We start from the raw sequence: 11,585 nt of genomic DNA on the forward strand, positions 1-11,585 counted from the left end.
GGCCTCAACACCAGAATCCATGCATGGTTTTTGTACAGGCTATCAATCTCCTCTTGCATAGCTAATAGCCACTGATCCTTCTCTGGACTCCTTATTGCTTCTTTATAAGTTGAGGGCTCATGATATTCCATCTCTTAAGCTACAGCCAAGGCATAGTGCATCATATCAAAATCATTGAATCTGGAAGGAAGCTTGATATTTCTTCTGGTTCTGTCTCTAGCAATTACTCTCTCTAGAGTCTTACTGTCACTCTCATGCTCAAAAGATCTATCAGTGTTGACTCCTCTTGAATTACTCATAGCATCTGATGGAGCTTCTCTCTGATCCTCCACCTTAATTTGAACTCTCTGAACATCTTTGTTGAGGAAAGGCATCTCAGATTCTCTGAAAATGAAATCTCTACTAATAACCACTTTCTTGTTTCCTTCCCCACAGCACCATAATCTGTAGCCTCTAACTCCCCTCTGATAGCCAATCATCACACACCTGAGGGCCATAGGTTCCAATTTTCCTTGTTTTATATGAGCATATGCTCTACACCCTAAGGGCCTCAGTCTTGAATAGTCTCCACAAGACCCATACCACCTGCTATCTGGGGTCTCATTCTCAATGGCAGCAGAAGGAGATTTGTTGATCAAAATAACAGCAGTGGAGGCTGCTTCAGCCCAAAATGGCTTTGACATTCCAGAGGATATTAGCATACACCTCACTCTTTCTAGGATGGTTCTATTTGCCCTCTCAACAACCCCATTTTGTTGTGGGTTGTGAGGGACTGTCCTATGTCTCTTTATCCCCTTATTTCTACAGAATTCATCAAACTCATAGGACAAGAACTCTAGCCCATTGTCAGTCCTAAGGCATCTCAATGGATTTCCTTTCTCCAATTCAACCTTTGTGCACCATTGTTGAAATCTCTGGAATGTTTCTGATTTCTCTTTCATGATCACTATCCATATCTTTCTTGAAAAATCATCAACAAGGGATAAGAAATACCTGCCTCCTCCAATGCTATTTACTAGTGCAGGTCCCCATATGTCACTGTGAACATATTGGAGAGGCTCTATTGAGGTGTGTTTGCCCACTCCATATGGTAGCTTTTTACTCTTTCCAATGATGCATTCTTCACAAGATCCAATGTCCTTTTGTATCTCAGATTCAGGCATCTGTATCATGCCTTGTTTCACTAACTGCTTCAGCCCAGTATCTCCAATGTGGCCGAGCCTTGCATGACAATTGATGGATTGTTGAGTGGAATTTACAGATCCATCAACTGCCTCAGCTTGTAGATAGTAAAGCACATTGTTTCTGACAGCTCTCATCACCACATGGCCATCCTTTGTGACAAGCATCTCTCCACCAAAAAGAGTCAATCTGTAGCCTCTCTTCTCAAGAAGACCTAATGAGATCAGGTTTCTTTTGATGGATGGGATGTATTTGACATCAGTGAGTGTCCTCAAGGACCCATCATCCATCCTTAAGCATATGTTCCCCACACCTTTAACTTCACACACATGATCATCTCCCAACAATACTGAGCCATCTGACTCCTTCAGATCCCAGAACCATTCAAGATTAGAGGACATGTGGAAGCTGCAGCCTGAATCCATGATCCACGGCTTGGCCATTGGCCTATTCTGAACCACATTGAGGGCTCTGGCTTCTTCAACTTCTTCAGTGATAGCCACTGCTGTCCCTTCTTCTTTGTGATTTTCAGCTTGCTTCCTCTACCAAGCAAAACAATTTTGTTTGATGTGTCCTGGTTTCTTACACCAGTAGCAGCTTCTTGATTCCTTCTGATCTCCTTCCTTTGTGGCTTGTGGCTTCCATTTATCAGATGAGGGTTTCTTGAATTTAAATGGTTTCTTTGATGTTGCTTTCACGTTGAGGCTCTCAGCAGCTTGATCAATGTGCTTGTTGGTTGATTTCTGCATCCCCTTCAACTTCAATGCAGAAAATACCTCTTCCAAGGTCACCTTTGAATCTCTCCCCAGAAGTATGGAGTCCTTGAACTGCTCAAAACTAAGTGGCAGAGCATTCATTAACATTAGAGCTTTATCCTCATCCTTCATGGCATCATCCACGCTCTCAAGATCATCTTTGCACTTGCGGAATTCTTCCAGTTGATCTGCAAGATGCTTGGAGTCAGAGAACCTGAAATTGAACAACCTTTGCTTGAGATGTAATCTATTGGAAATCGACTTTTCCATATAGATCTTCTCTAATTTCTCCCATACTCCTGCGGCATCGTTTTCTTTTTGGACTTCCCTCAAAACTCTATCACCGAGGCACAAGACGATGGAGCTATATGCCTTATATTCCATCTCTTGCGATTTCGCCGCATCCACCTCCTGTGTCCCCTTCTTATCCGTCTTGGATTTCACATAATCTCAGACGCCTTGCTGCATCAGAACAACTCTCATCTTCAACCTCCACAGGCCGAAATAATTTTCGCCGGTGAATCGCTCAACGTCGAACTTTGCGGTAGTCATTGTTGAATGCGTCGTCTTCCTCCGTTCCCACAGACGGCGCCAATTTGTAATTCGTAGCTCAACGCAATCAAATCTTGAACACAACCAAGATCAAACCGGAACAAGCAAGAAGACTACACTATCGGTTGAAATGAGTAAAGCTAATAACAAGATTAGCACATGGAGAAACAATGGAGATCCTTTTTTTAATATGTGGGAGAAACTCTTAGCTGATGGATGAAAATCCTTTCTCTCTCATTTAGCTCGAAATCAAAAACTAAATTCTATTTAACTTCCCTCAGTTTTCATACTCAAATATTGGGAGGGAAATTCAAAACAGAAAGTTACAAGAATTGCATATCAGTTCCTAAACTTTATTAGTTGTTCAGTTGTGCCCCAATTTCATAACACTCTCCATTCCATTAACAATAATCCACTTTCCTTTTTGGTTTGTCCCAACCAAGATAACTCATTGCTAAAAATAGAAATCCATTTCTTTCTACTTTATTCTCACAATCTTACTTTACTCTCTCCACTTTCCCACACAAAATAAAGTTGCATAAATTCTCATGCCGCCCAAGGAAGGGGTCATCTTCCTTTGGACGAAGGGAGTACGTTTTTTACTCCCAACTAAAAAGTTAACAAATTCTTATTTTAAGATAATTCTCAATTAAATCATTCTTTATATAAATATACCCTAATATTTAAACAGCTAAACATAAAAACGTGTAGGTACAAGGTACTTTATTTATTGGTGTACATTGTTATACCTAAAGAAATTACTAGGAGTATATTTTTGTGATCAGTGATCACTGTCCGTGTACATTTGAATGACTTTTTGTGATCTCTGCATATTGAATATATTTTCTTTTGAATGACTTTTTGGATTTGGTGGCGTATACTGTACATGTATTCGCCTTTCCCAAAATTTAAGGAAAATTTTCTTTTTTTAAGGCTAAATAGCCTAAAAATCACTTCATTTTGTCAAATTTTAGTCGATTCTATAACTTTTAAAAATAATCGATTAATTCATAATTTTGACGATTTTCTAAATTGTCCCACATATTTAAATTTGAGGAAAATTGAGCATGATATGGATGTCGAGAACATATAACGTGGACACTGGGAACATATGATGTAGAATATATGAATTATTCTCAACAATTGCTAATTTGCATATTTTGTTTCATGATTGATACATTTAGATATTTGAGTGATTGCAAGTTGTATTTTATATTCGGATTGTGTTCATATCTATGATATGTATATATTGTTTTTGTTTAGAATTTGTTTATATGTTTCATATCCATCTTGTTTAGTTGGATGATTTTGAATTAAAATGGTACGGTGAATTGCAGATCCATGCAAAATGTATCTGATATTCCCTTTAGACTTACTTAAAGCTTTGATCGATGTACTATGTGTCAAACCTACCAAATATCAAAGGAGCAATTAGTGGAATCATCGAAGATTACCTTACCTAAATAGAGGAGGCATTAAAAGGAAAGACACATAATTGATATGTTATTCATTGTCCTAGAATAGATTTATCTTCTACCTTAAATACATTGTACTCCTCACTATATAAAGGAGAAGAACTGTAGTATTACATACATCGAAATAAACACAATTATCTTCTTCTAACACTTCCAATATGCTTAGCCCTTTCAATTCTCTCGATTACCATCGTTAAGATGGTATCAGAGCAGGTATCCTCGGGATTGAGACTCAGAAAAATGTCATCATAGTCTCAAATACCTTTCCCGGCCTTTTTTTACCTGCAAAACAGAACCGAAAAACCATGTCAGACAGCCCACCAAAAACCAACCAATTGGTGACCCTCTCAGCCGAACAGTTCGCTGAGTTCATGAGACTAAGTATGTCCCAGAAAAACCAAACCCAGCAGCCTCAATCCATTGAAGCACTAGGAGAAGTGCGCCTGGCCGAAAAGCTCAATGGAGATAACTACCCCTTGTGGGCGAAATTGATGAGCAGAGGAATTCGTGGGAAGGGTCTGGCATCTCACATAACTGGAGTTACAGACCCTCTGATAAGTCGTATTCTAGGCCTTGGTTACTGGTCAGTATAATGTGCATAATTGGAATATATCTGCAAAACAGTTGCTAAAGTGTGCATGGAAGTGTTCTAGCCAGTATGGGAATGTTAGGAGAATTCAGGTGAGAAGGGCGTCAGGATGTTGCTATCCTGATCAGTATGCATGCCAAAAAGGCTCGAGATGGAGAAGAAGGATAGCTGGGAAGATCAGCCGCAAGCAAGGGGGCAAAAGAGTCATTTCATGTTTGAAGTCTACCCTAAAAATCAAGGGAGGCCTCCCTATAAAAGGAAGCCACTTGAAGAGAGAATCATCATCGATTAGTTCATCCACTCCTACACTTAGTTAGCAATCTCTCTTCGGTAGATCAATCCTTCAGCATTATCCTTCATATTCTCGTTCCTCGCCGACAGCCATGGTCACCTGAAGCTCATCAGTTCGCCGGAGTTCCACATCCTTTCGTTCCAGTCAGCGTGTTTCGTAGTGTTAACAGTTTCATCGCCCGGAGTGGCAAACAATCTTTATTTGCTTTCTTAGTTAATCGCACTTTGTTTTCTTACGTTGGATTTGTTGCACTTTCAATATTTGCTTACTTTGCAGTCTTAGTTGTGATCCAAACGTTTCTATGATATGAAGTTGTTTTTGTGCTTCGGTTCTTGTTTGATCTTGTTCTTTTCTGCCTAGATAGCTTAATTCCAGTAGTTACGGTAATTTCTAGTTGTTGTGAGCATGTTTCCATTTCCGAATTGATAGATCTGAGTACTTGAGTTCAGTTTGCTGGTAGATTTTAGATATGAAATGGTTAAATGTGAAAGCCTAGTTTACGTAGTTTCTATCACCTTGCATGTCACCCAGTAAGTTTAGTTGCAGTTTAAGTATTTGATCTTTTGATTTGAGGTTTTAATTGTAGATCTGTGTTCATGAAGTTGTTAATCTGTGTTTCTATGGTGACAATTCTGGATTCGCTGATCTGATTTGATTCATGTTGAAGAAGATAACATCTCCATCCAACTTTTGGACCACTTTTGCTTTTTAACCACTTTTTACTTTTGTTCTTTACTTTTCAGCTGTCACTTTTCAGATCTGTAGGCCTAGTCGCCTAACTACCCATTTTCCTCTGATATTTCGTTTAGCCTTTTATAGTAAACTCGTACTTTTCATATATTTCCTGAAACATATGCTCCCCACTTTCCACGTACACAGCTACATGTCAATCATCTTTCTCCCCGCCTCCTAGTCAGTAGAGTAACATCTTAAATTCCAGCCTAGATAAAGTCTCAACCCAAAGCGTGGTAGCTAACCAAACCTTTCCAGAATTTCACCACAATTCTCAAAGCGCATTCATCTCTGTGGGATTCGACCCTTACGTCCACTATACTAGTCAGTAGAAGTGGGTTGAGGAATTATTGATACCAGGTTCAGGCATAGCTGGGGTTCCATCCTGATCAGTAGGATACATCATGTGCTCGACACGACACCTGACACAAACCTGCTCTTTTACCCTCCCCTACCAACGGACCCGAGCTACAACCGATGGAAGCAACGGGATGATTGCTGCTTCAACTGGATTATAAGCAACATCGACGCCAGCCTCGTAAACGAGGTCTCCCAATATGAAACGACATTCGACCTATGGGATAGTCTAGCCACAACATATGGGAGCGGCGCCGACCAATTCCAGATTTCAGACCTGCACAGGCAAGCGTACACCATCAAACAAAGCGAAATGACATTGGAGAATTTATGGCAGAAACTTCAAGATCTCTGGATATCAATCGATACCAGAGATCCAACCCGATGGAAACCCCATCAAGCATTGAAAAATTCAACCAAAACACACAGAGGCACAGGTTATATCAATTTGTATGGGCTTTGGATGACCACATATATAGCAAAATCAAGAAGGAAATCCTAAACATGGACCCAATCCCGTCGGCAAGGAAAGCGTACGGACTAGTAAGACGAGAATCCGTCAATGAAAAGCTATTAAATCCAGAACCTGGAATCGGCGTCGGACTTGCCATTCTCGACCGAAATCGAACGCCCACAATCTAACATAATCAACCACAGAGGAATCTCAGAGATGAAGATAAGAGCAAATTAGTGTGCAGCCACTGTGGGGGGAAGAAACACACCAGGGAGACGTGCTTCCATATTCACGGCTTCCCGGAATGGTGGGAAAAGATGAAACGGGCAAGACAAACCTGGAATGCTGGTCGGAACGGCGGAGGCAGAGGAGGCGGACGAGCCTCAGCGGCCGTTGCTCTCGAACACGCCACCTGCATCGAGATACAGGCGGGCGGCAGCGGAGGCAGCGGTGGCGGGGTCAACTCTAGTGGCGGCGAAACTAGAGCAGCCGAAAAGCCCCAAATCGCGTCCGTCGCACTAGCGAGGACATGGTCAGAAGGTAACGATTCACAAATCGGAGACCTCAACGGTGATGGCGGCGCAGATGGGGTGGAAGGGAAAGCTAGGGTTCCTACAAACCAAATGGGGGAGACGGCGATTTGGGCGACATCTAGGGTTTCAAAACCCTATTTGATTAGCCATCTTTCCGAAAATTCAAAATCACCCCCAAATTACCCCATATTCGGTCCCCAACCCCAACCTACAAATATCCCTCAAAAACCTCCCCATAACCTACATAAATCACAAACTAGCCCCCAACACAAAAATATCCACCATAAACCACCCCAGAACTCTCGAAAATACCAAAGCCACCCCTGCCGATTAAAATTCTTCTAAAAACAACCCCAAACTTCTACCAAACTTCAAACTAGACCCCTATTTGCAAAAACATTACAAATCACACCCCAAGATTCCATACTCGTCCACCATCAGCCTAACATACCGTGCCGAAACTCCTTCGACGCCTTAGCCTGCTCCTCTACATCCACTTCCGGCCCAAAAGACTCACACTGGATTTTTGACTATGGAGCAACCAACAACATTTCGTTCGAAGCCTCAGACTTTATATCCATTAACACTTCAAAAAAATCCTATGTCCAAACTGCCAGTGGGGACCTTGCACGCGTTATGGGGGCGGGCACTATACACATTTCACCCACTCTTTGCCTCTCTAATTGCCTTTTTGTTCCGTCCTTGTCTCATAAGTTGTTATCCATCAGTCACGTGACTAAAGAACTGAACTGTAAATTACTAATGCAACCTCGATTTTGTATGTTCCAGGATATCAAGACGGGGACGATAGTTGGGCGTGGCACTGAGCGAAGCGGACTGTACTATGTGGATGAGATAGCACAATAGAGTGTTGCAATGATGTTGACTCCTGGACCCATAGACAGACAGACTTGGCTTTGGCATCGTCGGTTAGGGCACCCATCTTTGGGATATTTTCGTCTTCTTTTTCCGAAATTAGCTAGATTTTTGAACTCTTTTCATTGTGATACTTGTGTGTTGGCCAAAAACCATAGACACTCTTTTAAGTTAAAAAATACGAGGGTCAAAACTCCTTTTGCATTAGTACATTCCGATGTTTGGGGTCCTGCTCCTATCACTGGGGGACATGGCTTTCGTTATTTTGTGCTTTTTATAGATGACTATTCCCGCATGACCTGGATCTATTTTCTGAAAAATAAGCATGATGTGTTTGATAAGTTCGTAGATTTCTATAACCTTATTCAAACTCAATACAAACAAACCATCCAGACCCTTAGATCAGATAATGGGGGGGAATTTGTCAACCACAAAATGCAAGAGTTTTTTAGAATAAAGGGCCTAATACACCAAACCTCGTGTGTATACAATCCGGAACAGAATGGGGTAGCAGAAAGGAAGAATCGTTACATCCTCGAGATTACCCGAGCCCTCTTAATTGAATCAAAAATACCCAAGTCTTTTTGGCCAGAAGCTATATCCACTGGCGTATACCTTATGAATCGTCTACCCACCAGTATTCTTGGCTTTAAGACTCCCTCAGACATCTTCTCTCAGCACTTCGACATCCCATCATCCCTATCTCTGGAACCTAGAGTCTTCGGATGCTCAGTTTTCGTCCTCATACCCAAACATGAACGTACCAAATTTGATCTCTGCGCCCTCAAGTGTGTTTTCCTCGGCTACGGAAAAACCCAAAAAGGCTACCGCTGCTATGACCCAAAAACCCGTAGAATCCACACCACCATGAATTGTGATTTCGTGGAAAAAGAATATTTCTACGACCAATCTAGTAGTCAGGGGGAGACGTCAGACAATAGTCCGAATGATGACCACCTAGATTGGCTACCAGATATAGGAAACCACCTTTTAGGGGGAGAATCACAGACAGGGGGAGAGTCACAGCCAAGCCCTGTCACAGACGTTGGTCCACCTGAGGAAATTAGCAACACCGCCGGGCCATCAAGTCCTGTAGTACAGAACGAAGACCAAAGTGGCAATGACCAACCATCAGCCCCGTCTTCGATTCCTGAGGTAAGCAGTTCAGATTTTGAGAATACACCCTTGGAATGCACTAACCTTGATAGGGGCACTAATGAAGAATGTGGAGTTAGTGGAGAGACGAGTGGCTCATACGAGTTACCCCCAAGAAGATCAAGAGGAGTCCCTCCACAAAGGTACTCACCGGAGTGGAAAGGAAGAAAGGCAAAATATGCAGTATCTAATATTGCTCACAGCCACCTTTCAGAAATGGCCAAGGCATTCGAAGCTGCCTTGTATGAGGAAGATGACATTCCACAGTCTTTTGAAGAGGCCAACAAACATAAACACTGGAGAGAAGCCATGAAGAAGGAGATAGATGCCTTAATGAAAAATGACACATGGGAGAAATGCACACTACCAGCAGGAAAGAAGCCAGTTGGATGTCGGTGGATATTCACCATAAAGAGAAGAGCAGATGGTTCAATCAAGAGATACAAGGCGAGACTCGTGGCAAAAGGGTACACCCAAGTGTATGGAGTAGACTACGAAGAGACATTCTCCCCGGTGGCGAAGATGGAAACCGTGAGAACACTCCTTTCAGTAGCAGCATGTAAAGATTGGACACTACATCAGTTTGATGTGACCAACGTTTTTCACCATGGAGAGCTAGAGCAAAACAAGGAAGTATACATGGAGATCCCACCAGGTTTCTCCAAAGAGTTTGGAAGAGGAAAGGTTTGCCGGTTACGAAAAACACTACAGGGTTTGAAGCAGTCCCCACGAATTTGGTTCGGAAGATTCTGCTAGGCTATGACTAAGCATGGATTCCAACAAAGCCATTCCGATCACACGCTCTTCACAAAAAGGAGAGACAACAAGGTAACATGTCTGATTATCTATGTTGATGACATGATTATCACTGGAGATGATGTAGAAGAAATCTAGAGGTTGAGGGAAAACCTGTTCAGAGAGTTTGAGATGAAGGATCTAGGTGCACTGAAATACTTCTTGGGGATAGAAGTGTTGAAATCCCGACATGGAATATTCCTAAGGCAAAAGAAGTATGTCTTAGATTTGTTGGCAGAAACAGGCCTCCTCGAAAGCAAGCCTGCGGACACCCCAATGGTTCCGAACCATGGTCTAAAGATAGAGGAAGGAGCAGAACCAGCAGACAGAGAAAGATATCAACGACTTGTCCGGAAACTTATCTATCTCTCACATACTAGACCAGACATCGCATATGCAGTGGGCATTGTGAGTCAGTTCAACCAACCTCAAGTTAATCACATGGAGGCCGCTTTGAGGATCGTGCGCTACTTGAAAGGCACCATAGGCTATGGAATATTTCTAGCCAAGAGAGAAGACTTAGAAGTTGATGGCTACACGGATGTTGACTGGGCAAGCAATCCAGTGGATAGGAAATCTACAGGGGGTTACTTTACGTTTATTGGGGGAAACTTGGTTACGTGGAGGAGCAAGAAATAGAAGGTTGTAGCTCTGTCTAGTGCTGAAGCCGAGTTCCGAGGAATGAAAAGTGGACTCATGGAAATCCTATGGCTTAGAAGATTGCTCACTAAGATTGGTTTCCCACCTACTCGGAAGATTCAGTTATTTTGTGATAACAAGGCTGCCATTATCATCTCAGAAAATCCGGTGCAACATGACAGAACAAAACATGTGGAAGTGGACCGACACTTCATCAAAGAAAAGCTGGAAAGAGGCATTATTGAATTTCCTTTTGTCCGGTCTGACGAACAACTTGCGGACATATTAACCAAGGCAGTTCACCCAAAGGTCTTCAAAGAAACATTGGGCTAGTTAAGCATCGGAGATACAATTGCTCAACTTGAGGGGGAGTGTCAAACCTACCAAATATCAAAGGAGCAATTAGTGGAATCATCGAAGATTACCTTACCTAAATCAGAGGAGGCATTAAAAGGAAAACATACATAATTGATATGGCATTCATTGTCCTAGAATAGAATTATCTTCTACCTTAAATACATTGTACTCCTCACTATATAAAGGAGAAGAATTGTAGTATTACATACATCGAAATAAACACAATTATCTTCTTCTAACACTTCCAATATGCTTAGCCCTTTCAATTCTCTCGATTACCATCGTTAAGACTATATGGCTTTGTCAATGGATAAAAGAAGAAAAGGATATACCGTAAAAATTAAATTTAGCAGACTGGTCGACCATTTTGTAAACCTTCTTTGCAAAACTACGGGCGTTGGGCACCAGTCCAAAGTTATCACCGGTGATCAAGTTCTCAACAAAATCACTAATCTCAAATTAGACAAACTTTGTAATGACATGGTATGGTCTTTATAAATGATAATGATTTTAAGTTATACCCCTTGTGCTGCTAGTTTTTAATCCTCGTTGTGCATCTTGCGCAGATAATAGTTCGAGATTCGTTTGAAGAAATATGGAGAAAGTGGATTATTTGCCGTGACTGTACAAATAAGGTGGGATCCATTTCCCACTAACACACTTTTCTTTCTATATCTCAATTACTTTGTCAATTTTGCATTAAAACTCGTTTTGTTTCTTTGTAAAGCCTTTTTACAGCTTTTCAGTTGTCACCTTATTGAGACTCCTATTCGGGTAGTTTTTATAAAAAAAATTATTAAATACTTAAACTTGTGTGAGATGGGATGTATTCATGCCCTTCA

This window comes from Salvia splendens, chromosome 5 (assembly GCF_004379255.2).
Source record: "Salvia splendens isolate huo1 chromosome 5, SspV2, whole genome shotgun sequence".
Lineage (NCBI taxonomy): Eukaryota > Viridiplantae > Streptophyta > Magnoliopsida > Lamiales > Lamiaceae > Salvia > Salvia splendens.